The sequence below is a fragment of the Dromiciops gliroides genome, chromosome 1, assembly GCF_019393635.1.
Source record: "Dromiciops gliroides isolate mDroGli1 chromosome 1, mDroGli1.pri, whole genome shotgun sequence".
Lineage (NCBI taxonomy): Eukaryota > Metazoa > Chordata > Mammalia > Microbiotheria > Microbiotheriidae > Dromiciops > Dromiciops gliroides.
The window spans coordinates 232,754,582-232,770,419 of NC_057861.1; positions in this window are offsets into that span (position 1 = coordinate 232,754,582).

Below are 15,838 nucleotides of genomic sequence, written 5' to 3' on the forward strand. Positions count from 1 at the left end.
TCACCTATTATTTGAGGATTTTTCTTCTCTCTCCTTCTGCACCTTCCAAAAAAAGGTACTTTGACTTAATTTGAAAAAATTTTTGTATCTCCTTAAAAATATTCCTGTCATTTTCCACAATAGGATATAATCTCCTTGAAGGCAAGGACAATTTTGTTTTATTCCTTTATTCCCACAGTACCTGGAACATGGAAGTTATTTAATAAATGCTTGTTGACCAACTTCTTAATAAATACTTATAGATTGGGCAGCTAGGTGGTGCAGTGGATAGAGCACCGGCCCTGGAGTCAGGAGGACCTGAGTTCAAATCTGGCCTCAGACACTTGACACTAGCTGTGTGACTCCAGGCACGTCACTTAACCCTCATTGCCCTCCCAAAATTTTTTTTAAAATAATACTTATAGATTAATTAAGTGGCTTAATGTTCTAAATAAATGTTAGTTATTATTAACAGTAGGCACTTGCCATTTCTATTCATATAGGAAAGAATGTCTATTGCCAAAATTTTAAAATACATCTGCATGGACACTTTATAGATCTCTTCTAACAGTTTGTTGATCTGGGAGAGACAATAGAGGTAATAAATTGGGCCCAGAACTGAAAAAGAGGAAGAAAGCAGACTGCATTACTTTCAGGAAATTCTAAAGCACGTTTACTGACCCAAGATACCTAACACATCTAGGGCCCATTTATTTAATATAAACATTTTTCTTCCTCTTCCAAGTCTTGCCTTGGGATCGCTGCCACCATCTAATATCACAGAAGTGGAAAAACACATACAACTTTCCTGATTGGGTCCACTACAAATTGACATTATATAACCTCAACTGTGCCCTCACTCCTGCTGGTCAATCCTTTTATAGCTCCCATATTAACTTGAGATTCAATTTACCAGAGCAGTCCCTCTAGACCTTTTTATTCCTCCTCAAACTTTCCACAGATCCATGACCTTTCACCCATTCACCTGAAAACTGCCTCAATATTTTACTGAAAAAGTCAAGGTCATTAGCTAAGAGATCCTTCTTCTCCCCTCTACCTTATTCCATATCGTCCAAATGCCTTCTGCTGCATCTTGTCCCCCATCTTACATTAAGAAATGACCATTATTTTTGCCAAGGCCCCTTTATATGAGATAAACGGAAAATAATCAAAAGAGAGAAGGGACCAGAATTAGAGGGATCAGGAATGGCTTCGTATACAAGGTTGTGTGGTGTTTAAATTATATGTGGTTGCCTTATTTCTATCCCAAGTTTAGGGAAAAGTAGCTGAGGTTTCTAATATATGTGTTACTTAAAAATTAGAAGCTTTAGTACCAGTTTTGGGCATTAAGCATTTATTAAAGCATACCAAATATTAGTAAAGAGAGGACACTTGGCTCAGAAAGTTAAGAAGCCTATCTAGCCTAGAAGGGAGATAAGAGCTCAGCCTGACCTCCTTCCTTCTCAAAGTCCCCCATGAGGATCTGAGAGTGTGTCTGAGTGTGGAAACTTCCTCTGGGTCTGGAGGAGAGGCAATCCTTCCACACTGCTCAAAGCTAAATGGTTAGCATTCTTCAAATCTATTGGTTTAATGGACTTGGGGGTGGTCCCTGAGCAGAATGTGCCTAGGTCAGAGTTCAGAGAATACACACCATGAGGGCCAGGTCTTCATGTAGGTGTGGTTCCAATTAAGTTAACTCCAAGTGAGTCAATCAGCAAAGTCAATCCAATCAATCTTAATATTATGGTGGGGCAGCTCTGGGAGTCCCCAATCCCATTATTTTCTCACAGTTTGATTTCATTTGGGACTTTAAAAAAAGTTAGGTAATTCAGAAGGTAGTGAGGAGGAGGAAGACCATTTCATGCATGAGGGACAGCTGTGAAAATGCCTAGATTTGGGGAGATGAGAGTCTCATTCATGGAATAACAAAGAGGACATCAAAGAGTACATAGGGGTAGGGGATATATAAGGTGTAAGAAGACTAGAAATAGGGGCAGTTAGGTGGTGCAGTGGAAAAAGCACTGGCCCTGGATTCAGGAGGACCTAAGTTCAAATCCAGCCTCAGACATTTGACACTAGCTGTGTGGCCCTGGGCAAGTCAATTAACCCTTATTGCCCTGCAAAAAAAATAAAGAAGACTAGAAATATGAGAGGATGATTATGAAAGGTTTTAAATGACAGAAGATTTTATATTTGATCCTCGAGGGAGCTACTGAAACTTATTGAGTTGAGGGGGGTATCACATGGTGAGACTGGTATATTAGAAAAACCGTTTTGGTTACTGATTGGAGGGTGGATTGGAATTGGAAGAAAGTTGTGGCAGGGAGACCACTCTATAGCCTATAGCAATAGTCCAGGCATAAGAAAATGAGGACCTACAAAAAAAAAAAAAGAAAAAAAGAAAGAAAATGAGGGCCTGTACTAATGGCAGAATAGGAAGAGAGAAATGGGAGTATTTGAAAGATATTACAAAGTTAAACTCAAGGCCTTGTGAAAAGACTGAATATACAGAGTGAGAGAAATTAAGGTGTCAAGAATGACACCTAGGAGATTAAGACAATAGTGGTACCCTTGACAATAATATGGAATTTTGGAATGGAGGGTTTGATATGAAATATTATGAAGTCAGTTTTGGACATGATGAGTTTAATATGTCTATAGGACATCCAATTTGTGTTGTCTATTTGGAAATCTACTTGGAGACATGAGAATGAGGTCAGCAGGGAGATTAGCGCTAGGTACATAGGTCTGAGAATGACCCTCAGAGATAATGATCAGATAAATTAGATCACCAAGTGAAATAGTATAGAAAAAGGAAAGAAAAGGGCCCAGAATAGGCCTAAGGGGGTACCCATGGCAAATAGGCTTGACTTGGATGAAGACCCAGTGAAGGAGACTGAGGAGTGGTTATACAGTTAGGAGGAAAATCTGGAAAAAGTAGTGTAAAAAAACTACTACTAGAGGAGATGAGATGGAGTGGTATGACATACATTTTTACATAGTTGTTTGCATGTTGTCTTCACCCTTTGATTATGAGGTCTATCTTTTGCCTTTCTTTGTATCACCAATACTTAGCACAGTTCCTAGCACATAGTAAGTATTTAAAAATGTTTATCGATGCACTTGGGCATAGAAATTGGAAAACCATTGATTCTGAAGAACAGAAGAAAAGCATCATACTGAAGACAATAGAGAGGTGCATGGTGGGTTTGAGCAGGCTGCAAATTAAAATCAATGAAGAACCCCAAAGAAGAACAGCAGTAAAAGATGTCATCAAAGACTTGTATTAATGAAAGTGATAAGTAGCATTTATATGATACTTTACAGTTTGTGGGGAATTTTCCATATATTGGCTTATTGATGTGTTGGCTAAGATTGAAGGATGACAGGTAGATGGCACTCACAATGTTTGGAGAAAACAAAGATCTCCAGAACACTGAGCAGACCCATTGTGGTAGACTTTCAGGAGTTGTGTAGGATGGGTAGGTATGGATGGGCTTTCATCTGCATTATTTTAGGGAACTATTATTATGATTGAGGGCTGTGTCAATTGCTGCTTGATAGAATTATTAAAATCATCTCAATTTAGGAACATTGTTAGTACATGTGCCTTCATCTTCACTTTGTCCATTGACGTTGGGGAATTTTTCTTCTGTACCTTTTTCTTCCCTTTTACATCAAGATCGAATTAATTTTCTTTCCATTGCTCATTGGAATATATAAACTATTTTGGTTCTATTTGGTACTGATCAATTTCACTTAACATAAATATATGATACCCTGGGGGACCACTCTTCATGCTATTTTTTTTTTTTAGTGAGGCAATTGGGGTTAAGTGACTTGCCCAGAGTCACACAGCTAGTAAGTATTAAGTGTCTGAGGCCGGATTTGAACTCAGGTACTCCTGACTCCAGGGCCGGTGCTCTATCCACTGTGCCACCTAGCTGCCCCCTCTTCATGCTATTTTAAAAAATAAAACCTGGCATTAAAATGCACTAATTTAGCCTTTCTGTCATATCCCTTTGCTCTTCAAATACTACTATATTTAGACATCTGTATTAGTCCTTTCTGTAAGGGTACTATGGCATAAATGAAATGAGACAGAAAGGTATGTGTGTGGGGGTGAGATTCACAGATTTTTGACTCAAAGTTTTTCATCCCAAATTTGGGAAATCTTTTATTAATATTCTAGAAAACAGATACCCACTTTTCTTTTAAAAACACACAGTATCGCAAAATCTCTCTTTTTTAGAAGGGAAGGAATATAAAGAATAGAAGGAATGGAAGAAAAGAAAGAAAGGGAAGAAAAGGAAGGACATTGATTGAACTCTGCAGGAACACAGGAGAAGGCTCAGAAAATGAAGCCATCACCAGACTGGAGGTCTAGTTACTATTGGATAATGGAGGAGAAAAAGGAATAAGAAGAGGAGGAGGATGACTGACATTTATTTATAGGGCACTTAAAGGTTTGCAGAGTGCTTTATATCCATTATCTAGAAACTCACAATGGCTCTTGTTCTAGGTTACCAATCCCAGAGAAATGAGCAGTCCATCAGGTTAGAAAATTGATACCCTTTTGGTGATGATTCAAATAAGATTTCTCATATTCCCAAAAGTTGGCCTGAATGTCATTATCTAATCAGTTAAATATTGTTGTTATTGTTGTTTGTCCTTCAATCTTGAAGAGGATCATGACATTGGGGGTGATGTCATGACTTGTAGTAATTGGATTTAAGTAAGAGAGGGCTGTGCAGAGTCACCAACCTTACTCTCTTCTCTAGAGTCCAGTGGCAAGATATATATCAGGATGATTCTGGAGATGGGACTGGATGTTCAAGGCAACTGGAGTTAAGTGACTTGCCTAGGGCCATACAATTAGTGTATGTCTGAGGTCAGATCTGAAGTTCTGTCCTCCCAACTTCAGGTTCAGTACTCTGAAGCCAGCACCTACCTGCCCCAGTCAATTAAAGAATAATATAAAAACAATACATAACACCTACATGGTTTACTATTTACAAAGTATTTTACAGATATTATTTTAATTGTGTCATCTACATCCTAATTCAATTGGCATTGAATCATTAAAACTATATGGTCTAGGGGGCAGCTAGGTGGCGCAGTGGATAGAGCACCGGCCCTGGAGTCAGGAGTACCTGAGTTCAAATCCAGCCTCAGACACTTAACACTTACTAGCTGTGTGACCCTGGGCAAGTCACTTAACCCCAATTGCCTCACAAAAACAAAAAAAAAACTATATAGTCTAGTCAACCTCTTAAGGTCTAAGGTCTTACACAGGACTTAAAATGCCCAAGATACTATTGATTCTGACCTGATTTGAGCAGGGACATCATTCTGTGATAGGGCAGATGACAAGATGCTCAAGATACCCATGGTGGATGGTTGTGAAGTACAGTCTCCTGCTAGTTAGGTATAATATTTTATTCAAATTTTTGGCCACTCACTGGCCATTCTAATTCAGCCCCATGGTAGAGTTCCAGGCTACATGGATTAATTCACTAGTGATGAAGGCATCGTTTCTTTTTTCCCTGTTCTCCATATAGGATATAGAATTGAACGGGTCCTTAGAAGTTATCTACTTCATCTCTCATTGACATTTTTTTGGAAGGGGAACAAAGTATAAATGACTACTAGAGTAAGTATAGAGGAGAGACTAATGTTTGGGGTCCTGAAACAGGTTCTTTGGTGTTGCTACCCATCAAACCTAAGCTGTTACAATCTCTTTCCAAGGCATACACACACACACACACACACACATACACATATATATATGTATATATATGTGTATATATATATTTATGTGTGTGTGTGTATATATATACACACACACACATATATATATACACACACATACACACATATATATATACATACACATATATATATATGTGTATATATATATATATATATATATAAAGTGTCTTTTGTAACTGGGTGTTTAATAATCTTTTTTAAAAATGATGATTCATCAGTAGCCATAAGAAACATAGAAATGCCTGCAAGAACTGTTAAGGCAACCCAGACTGTCTGGCAATTGTGATTGGGGATGTTAGGTCTTCATAGTTTGAGGCATTTCTGAATTGCTTTCTGAATTGTTCTTCTTCCCTTAGGAGATCTCAGTTGCTAAGGGATGAGATCATTGGTAAGAGATAATTTACTTCTCTAGTTACTCAAATGTGCATATTAAGATACAAATTTCACTGCTACACAAGTTTTGAGAGTCTTTTACAAACCAACAACAAAATACAAATGTTTGGACATTTATTATTATTATTATTTTTTAGAGTGAGTAATGTAAAGGGACATCAAGGACTTTCAGCAGTTGATTCTTAACATTTTTCATGTAGGACACACAGATCCTCACATTACTGCATTTTCTGCTTGTGATTTGTCATCTTTAACAAAGTTCCCACTCTTTCTCTAGCCCCTTTTTAAAAGAACAGTAGCACAATAAATCTATTTTAATGTTACAAGATAATAAGTATCCCCACTGACAGCACCATTCATCTAGAGGCCATTAGCTTTAACAGCTTGCTGTAGGCAGGGCTGTTGAAGTTAAATCTAAGAGAAATAGTCAAAAGATAAAGGCCAAAGAACACAAAAGAAATCTGATTTTTAAATGTATTACTTTATTAGTCATATAGCAATTTGGAAGAAAAAGGGAAATATTAACCCCAGTTTGTTATTCTAGAATTAAAATATATAACTTTTAGACTCACCATTTTAATTAGGAGGAAAATATTTCTAAATGTTGGAAGTAACACACTTTAAGATTTACATAATGCCTTGCATATATTATCTCATTTGATTTCCTGAATTTAGTGGGGGAAGTACTATAGGTAGGTATGGTTATGCCCAAGTTAGAGATGAAGAAAATGAGGCTCATCACTTGAGTGGCTTCCACAAGGCCATACAATTAATCAGTGTAGAATCTATGATTCAAACTCAGTTATCTTCTGAATCCTATTCCAATGCTTTTTTCACCATATCATTCTGCCTACTATAAAGAAATTCATGGTCGTGAGATGCTTTGCGCACATGCTGTTAAAGAGTCCTTTCATTCTCTGCCACACAGAGTCAACTGTGGCCATGGGGGTAGAAACAATGAAAATCAACTTTCTAAACATATTGCCAAGCCCAGCTGAAGCACACTGCTCCTTGGAACATTGATTGCTTCTACTAGCTTGTTGTGATACTCCTTGCATGGGCTTTCCTGAGTACAAATGAATCTGTCACTGGTCAAATCCGCTCCTGGCCTTAGTATTAAATTCCCATGTATAGGATAGTGAATATGTCTATGTATAGCTCTCCCCTGAGTGTGTCTTATAGTTTTGGTCTTACCTGACCTGATATGTTTTGGGGGTTATTCTTTGGCTTCAATAAATCAATTCATTCACCGGTCTGGTTCCTTCGTATCCAATTAATTTTTAAAATTCAGAAAACATTTATTAAGGTCTTATTATGAGAAAGACCTTATGCTAGACAGCCTTTGCCCTTATGAAACTTATATTCTATACTCTTCTTTAGCAGCCAGCTGAAGCTGGTTCTTTTGGGGGGCAGGGCAATGAGGGTTAAGTGACTTGCCCAGGGTCACACAGCTAGTAAGTGTCAAGTGTCTTGAGGCTGGATTTGAACTCAGTGCCTTCTGAATCCAGGGCCTGTGCTTTATTCACTGTGCCACCTATGTGCCCCTGCTAGTTCTTAATCAGCTACATAGTACCTATTTTCTGATTCTGGGCTTCCTACTCTCTAACCCCTGGTATTATGTTTATATACCAAAATAAGCCTGAAATATCTAGGTTAACTCTTTGTAATCTGAAAACAGGTACTTGGCTCTGCAATCTTTGATGATTATTAGTAGGGCCAATGATCCTTTCATACTTATTACCTTCAGATATAACAAATGTTACCAGAGAAGCATTCAGCACCATGGCTAAAGGTAGTAGTAAAACTTTTAGTAACTTACTGGTTGGGTAGGTATTGAAACAGAAAATAATGGTAGGGTATATGAAATTGGATTGCATTATATCATTGTTGTGAGGATGAGTATAAATTGTGCTAAAGGAATTATTTAAAAAGGAGGAAGGTTACCTGTATTATATTTATGTCTCTTTGTGGTTTAGATTTCACGAAAGGAGCATAACATCTAAGTCAGTGGTGTGAAACTCAACATGGAGTGTCACTAATCCATATAAAGGATCCCTGTGGATTGCATATTAATTTGGTGGGTTTTTTGTTTGTTTGTCTGTTTTTGTGTGGTGCAGTGAGGGTTAAATGATCCGCCCAGGGTCAAGTGTCTGAGGTAAAATTTGAACTCAGGTCCTCCTGAATCTGGGCCGGTGCTTTATCCCCTACACCACCTAGCTGCCTCCTTTACTTTAGTTTTAAAATGTAATATTATCTATATTTTATTGTTTTCTTATTTATTTTGTTAAATACTTCTTAACGACTTTTTAATCTGGTTTGGGCTGCATTTGGGAGTGTTGTCAGTCACATGCAGCAGGTTGGCCATGTGTTTGATACCTCTGATGTAGGTGAACCTCTGAGGCCAAGAAACTGTGCAAAAATATAACTTGACTTTCCTGTGGTGATGTTTCCTTAATATTGGAATGCCATTGTGTCTCTTCATGGAAGAAGGCAGTTAAAGGAGAGTAAGTGTGCCCACTATCTACTTCTGGTTGTCTTTTGGAAGTGCTTGGTGATTGTTCTTGTATGTCAGGGATCTGTGCCTAGAAAGGATTAGTCTGTTTTACTTGAAAGAAGATTTTTGGGTGCCTGCCCCTCATCAGGGGAGGAGGACAGCAGATGGATGCCATGGATTCATGTCAATGCATGTATAGTTTGATGGTCCAATCTAGGAGAAAATTGGGCCAAAGTCAAACAGTCGTTCACAAAGGCAGATAATCAAGAGAAATAGGTTGTATAGTCTGAGGAATAGAACCTGGAAACAAAAGGTTCAAAGATACAGGAGAGGGAAGTCAACACAGAGCATGGTCAGGAAAGACATTATGGCTAATGAAAGCATAGAGGATTAGTCCCTGACAACTTGTCTTATATAATGAATGAGTCTGAAATAGCAACCTTCTGTAGCAATGAGCTTCTCATGTTTTAAACTTACTCAGCTGTAATAGAAGCATTATGGACCTGGATAACTGGTCTGGATAAATGCTTTGTTTTATAAAACAAATGCTGTAGTATTATCAACATATAAGGTAAAATTGATTGGCTCTTGATCTCTCTTTTACTTCAATTACTGGTTTGTTTAAGAAATATATTGGGGGCAGCTAGGTGGTACAGTAGATAAAGCACCCGCCCTAGATTCAGGAAGACCTGAGTTCAAATCCAGCCTCAGACACTTGACACTAGCTGGGCAAGTCACTTAACCCTCACTGCCCCGCAAAAAACCCCAAAAAACAATACAAAAAAATTAGAATTGGGTAGATGGAAGCTAATCATTCTATGAGACATTGGGAATTGATAAAACAGAATAAAAGGAATGTAAAATAGGAGAAAATATAAAACATATTATCAGAAAAACAATGGGTCTGGAAAGTCGATCCAGGAGGGACAATTTAAGAATTGTTGGACTACCTGAAACCATGATGCAAAAAGATCCTAGACAACATATTTCAGGATATTATCAAGGATAACTGCTCTAATATCCTACCTACAACCTGAGGGCAAATTAACATTGAAAGAATCCACCAATCACCTCCTAAAAGAGAACCAAAAATGAAAAATCCAAGGAATATTATACCTAAATTCCAGAATTATCAGATAAAAGGAGAAAATACTGCAGGCAACTAGAAAGTAAAAATTTAAATATCAAGGAGCCACAGTCAGGATTACATAGGACCTGGCAGCTTCACTGTTAAAGGATCAGAAAACTTGGAATATGATATTCTGGAAGGCAAAGGAGCTGGGATTACAACCTAGAATCAACTACCCAGCAAAATTGAGCATAATCTTTTAGGCGGGGGGGAAAGATGGACATTCAATGGAATAGAGGACTTTAAAACTTTCCTGATGAAAAGACAAGAACTGGACATAAAATTCAATCTTCAAATACAAGACTCACGAAAAGCATAAAAAGTAAAACAGAAAGAAGAAAATGTTATTCAATAAGCTTAAAATGTTTCCACCCCTTCACAGGAAGATGATATTTGTAACTATTGGGAATTACATCTCTATGAGGGCAGATAGAAGGAGTATAAATAGACAGAGGGTATGGGTATAAGATTATTTTATTCTGATGATATTTTTAAAAAAAACAAACCTTAAGAGGTGAAAAGGGATTGTACTGGGAGAAGAGGAAGAGGTAGAAAGAATGGAATAAATTCTATTACATGAAGGGGAGGAAAAGAAGGGAGGGGATGAGCATTGTTTGAACCTGTTAGTGGATTTGGCTCAAAGAGAGAATAGCATACATACTCAGTTGGGTATAGAAATTTATCTAACCCTATCAGAAAGCAGGAAGGGAAAGGGGAAGTGGAAAAGAAAAAAGGGGTGCTGATAGAAGGGAGGGCAGAAGTAAGATGGGAAAGAGGAAAGAAGAGGGAGGAGGTATGATAGAAGGGAGGTCAGATTGAGAGAGGCAGCAATCAGAAACAAAATGCTGTTTGGGAGGGGAAGGGTAAAAAGAGAGAAAAGTATAAATGGGGGAGAAATAGGATGAAGGAAAATACACAGTTAGAAATCATAACTGTGAATGTAAATGGGATGAACTCTTGCATAAAATGGAGGCAGATAGCAGAGTGGATTAAAAACCAGAATCCTATGATGTGTTGTGCACAAGAAAGACATTTGAAGCAGAGAGATACAGACAAAGTAAAGGTAAAAGGCTGGAGCAGAATTTATTATGCATCAGCTGAGGTGTAAAAAACAACAAAAAACCCCAAAACCCAAAAAACCAAAAAATTGGAGGTAGCAATCCTTATTACAGCCAAAGCCAAAGAAAAAAATAGATCTAATTAAAAGAGATAAAAGGTACTATAGGCAATGAAGTAAAAGCAACAATAAATATATATGCACAAAGTTGCATAACATCTAAATTTTATGAGAAGTTAAGTGAGTTACAGGAAGAGATAAACAGCAAAACTATACCAGTGGGGGCTCTCAACCTCCCCCTCTGAAAACTAGATAAATCTGATCATAAAACGAATAAGAAAGAAGTTAAGGAGGTGAATAGAATTTTAGAAAAGTTGGATATGATAGATAGACCTCTGGAGAAAACTGAATAGGGATAGAAAAGAATATATCTTTTTCTCAGTGGTTCATGGAATGTACACAAAAATTGACCATGTACTGGGGTATTAAAAAACCTCACAGTCAGATGCATCCTTTTCAGGTCATGATGCAATAAAAATTAAGTCAAATAAAGGGCCATGGAAAGATAGACTAAAACGTAATTGGAAACTAAATAATCACATGCTAAAGAATGAATGCGTAAAACAAAAAATCATAGAAACAATCAATAATTCCATCAAAGAGAATGACAATAGAGATGACATACCAAAATTTATGGGAAGTAGTCAAAGCAGCTCTCAGAGAAAATTTTATATCTCTAAATGCTTACATAAATAAAATAGAAAAAAGAGATCAATAAATTGGGCATGCAACTAAAAAACTAGAAAGAAACCAATTAAAATCCCCAATTAAATGCCAAATTAGAACTGAAAATCAAAGGACAGATTAATAAAATTGAAATTAATAAAAAAGAAAGAAGAAAACCAAATTATCAGTATCAAAAATGAAAAGGGTGAATTCACAACCAATGTAAAGGAAATTAAAGCAATAATTAGGAGCTATTTTGCCCAACTGAATGCCAACAAATTAAACAATGTAAATGAAAGGGATAAATATTTAAAAATATAAATTGTCCAGATTTACAGAAGAGTAAATAAAATCCTTAAATAATCCCATTTTAGCAAAAAAAAAATGAACAAGCCACCAATGAGTTCCCTAAGGAAAAGTTTTCAGGGTCAGATGGATCTACAAGTGAATTCTACCAAATATTTAAAGAACAATTCGAATACCATATAAACTATTTGTGGAAATAGGCTAAGGAGTCCTACCAAATTCCTTTTATGAGACAAATATGGTGCTAATACCTAACCAGGAAGAGCCAAAGCAGAGAAAGAGAATTATTGAACAATTTCCCTAATAAATATTGATGAACAAATTCTAAATAAAATATTAAAAAGATTACAGCAATTTATCACCAGGATAATACACTATGCAGGTGGGATTTATACCAAGAATGCAAGGTTGGCTCAATATTAGGAAACAACACAATCAACCATGTCAGAAATAAATTTACAAAAATAACAAAACTTGATCTTTCCTGCAATATGATTTATAACAACTTCCATTCTTTCAGATGGAATGCACTGTAAGAAGCTCTCATCAGATATCAAAATGTCTTTTATATGCACAAATATATTTTTTTAATATTATTCTTAGGCAAAAACAAGTTCAAATATGCCATCATAAAATCTACAGAGAATAATGAGTCCTTTTCAGATATATGTGAGTGTGTATGTGCACATATGTATATGTGTGTATATGCATATGGCATATGCATGTATACATTTACACATAAAATTTTAGATACATATGTTATATATACATATATATATTTACCTTATATTTATATATAAATTAATCCCTAGGCATTTCTGCCTCAGATAATTATAAGTTAAAACTTTATTTTCAAAGGTATTGAATGTATATTGCTCAGAGAAAAATCAGTGAGATTTCCAATTTATTTTTAACAGTGGGTGCATCTTTGTTATCTTTTGTAATTGCATTTATGTTCTGACATTTCACCTACTTTCTTTATGCAACATGTGGAACCAAACAGGCAAGATCCCACTTAACCTCAATCAGATTGTTGAACTCTTATGCCATTCACTTGTTGTGGGTTTTCTTTCCTAAGAGCATGTGGGTGTAGAGAGAAACATGTATGGAACTGTCAGGCATTAGTAAAGAAAGTGAGGAAAATATTAACAGCTCCTTATACTTTTACACTTATTTTTTTCAGTTATTCTGTCCTCTTCTCTGGTGGAGGGAAAGTTGGAAGGAAGGAAGGAAGGAAGGAAGGAAGGAAGGAAGGAAGGAAGGAAGGAAGGAAGGAAGGAAGGAAGGAAGGAAGGAAGGCCGGCGGAGGTGGGGAGGGAGGGGAGGGACCATTCATTAGGTGCCTACTATGTTTAAAGCAATCTACTTGGCCCTGATGATTTAAAAATAATAATAAAACAGCCTTTGTCTTGAAGATGCTTATATTCCATTAGAAGGAAGGAGAAAGGTATTAATTAGTTGCTGTTTTAGAATCTATTAATTTGTGTGTGTGTGTGTGTGTGTGTTTAATAATGAATAGTGTAGCAATAAAGGGATTTTGGGGCATGAGGCTCCCTGACAGGTTCATCCTGTGCATTCCCAGATGGCCTAACATAGAGGCATTCTACATTCTATGCCAGGCAATTGGATGTGGCTTCCTTGGAATGATTATATCACTAGAACAGGCATCCTCTATAAAGTGAAACAAATAGTTTCTCTTGCTGTCAAGAGGGTGAGGTTCACATTTCTTCCACAATATGGGCACCATGAACTTAACTAGAAAATTGGAAACTTCCCCACTCTTTCTCTCTTTTCCCCGGGCTCTGAGAAATGGGGCTGAGGATTTTTGTTTCTTTTTTGTCATTTGTCCACAATTTCAAGTGCTAGTGGTGATGATCAGTGTACCTCGTTGTTCAAGGCATAGAGATCTTAGTCAATGATTCTAAGTGAGATGAGTATGATGTTGCAGCCTTCTAGCTGCAAACCCAGCTGGAAACCACAGCACCTAGTATTTGATTGTAAGGCAGGATTTAGACTTCATTCTGAAGCAGATTTCAAATTTTGTGCTATATAAGTGCTGAGTTAAGCTATGAACCCAATTCCCTTTCTCTTTCTAGAGAGTGAAGAGGAGCAAGGAGGGGAGGAAAATTAAGCCCCACGTACTGGGGAGTCATTCTGAATGTTTATGATTATTGCTTTCGAAGTGAATATTTCTTTGCAAGAGCTAATCTCACTGTTAGAAGCTAAATGGAACTGAGGTTCAGGAGACTGCTCTCCCCTATATTTGAAAAAAAAAACATCATTGGTGGAGACTGGTGCCATTTGTAGAGAAACTAAAAAAAAACCCAATTCCTTTTAATGATATAGGAGAACTTTAAGGGAAGGTTGAAATGTAACATACCTGGCCCTGAGGCAGTGGGGTCCAGGGAAATCTATATTATATAGCATTTGGAACTAAGAAAAAATGTAAAATGAATTTCTGGTAGCCCCAACTTCCCTGTTCTGCATTCTTTTTGCTCCTATACCCAAAATGGTGATGTCCTCCATCACATTGGGTTCAATGAGGTAAATGATCAAAAATTTGAAGAAGAAATGAAATAAAATTGTTGAGGAAGAATAACAATATATAGAGAACTAGAGGAATAGTGAAGGATACAGAGATCTTAGCTGAACATTGGAGGAAGAAATATAAGAGATTATCTAAAAAATTGGAATGGCTATCTTGGACTAGAGAAAATTATGATGATGTCAAAAGCCAAGTACATCAACAAAACCTTATTTAAAAACAAAACAAAATATAGTTCTCTGATGTTGTAGGGGATGTGCTCCCCATGTAGTAGAGTCCATTGCTGATCCTTGTCTCTTCAACGGTCACACTCTTTGAAGTTACCACATTTCCTAATAACTGTCTTTCTGCTAGTACTTTCTTAATCATCAGCCACTACCTTCTAAGGGAATTCTGCTGCCAGTTCCAGTTGCCAGTGAAACTTTTGAAGACGCTTCCACCTTTTCTGAGGAATTCTAAGTGATATCCTGGTCAATTACATTTCTTTTTCCTTGTTTCCTTAATATCAGAGAAGAATAATCACTAAAGAAACAAGGACACTATGTGCTCACAGATAAACAATAGTCAGGGAGGTGGAGAAAACGACATCAGAAAAAACACAGAAAAGGGAGACTTTTGTCTCCTTTATATCATTGGTAACACTAAAAGGCTGAAAGTAGCTGAGATGTTTAATAAAACAGTCAACTAAGCAAAATTTCTTAAATTCTGACTTTATGTTGACCATTGAGCTGCTTTACAAAAAAGAAGAAACTATATCAGAGACATACACAATAACCTTGATACCTTTGAAGCACTGTTGTTCATATAGACACAGAAACAACATATGGAAATGACTCAGCTTTATTAATTTTGCCCTCCTGTATTTTAGGATATCCATTATATCATAACTGTTGATAATTCCTCCACGAAAGCATATGGTAAACCCTTTACCCTTTATTATACTGTTTTAAGGAGTTGCTCTTCACCTGGTGGCCAACTATTGGTAATGAAATCCAGAACACAGCTGGGCTGGTTCTTAATCTGTAATCAAACCCTTTCCATCATGGTATCATCTTGTGATCTTCTGGCATAGCTTTTGGGAGGCCAAGGTCACTGGCACAACACTATGAGACATTAAATTAAGATTTTAGTGGAGGTACCTTTACCCTCCTGAGAAAGTATAGTATAGTGTATGGAGAGCTAGTTACAGAGTAAGGAAGCTCTAGGTTCAGGTCTTTTACACTATATTGGTGTGTTGGCCTAACTATTTAAGAGTATAAACAACAGCACAGCTCTTTGTGATGACTAAGAACTGGAAATAAAAGGGATGCCCATCAGTTTGTGAATGGATAAACAAGCTGTGGTCCATGATCATGATGGAATATTATTGTGTTCTTGTAAAAAATGACAAGCAGGATGATTAAAAAAAACTGGAAATACTTACATGAACTGATGCAA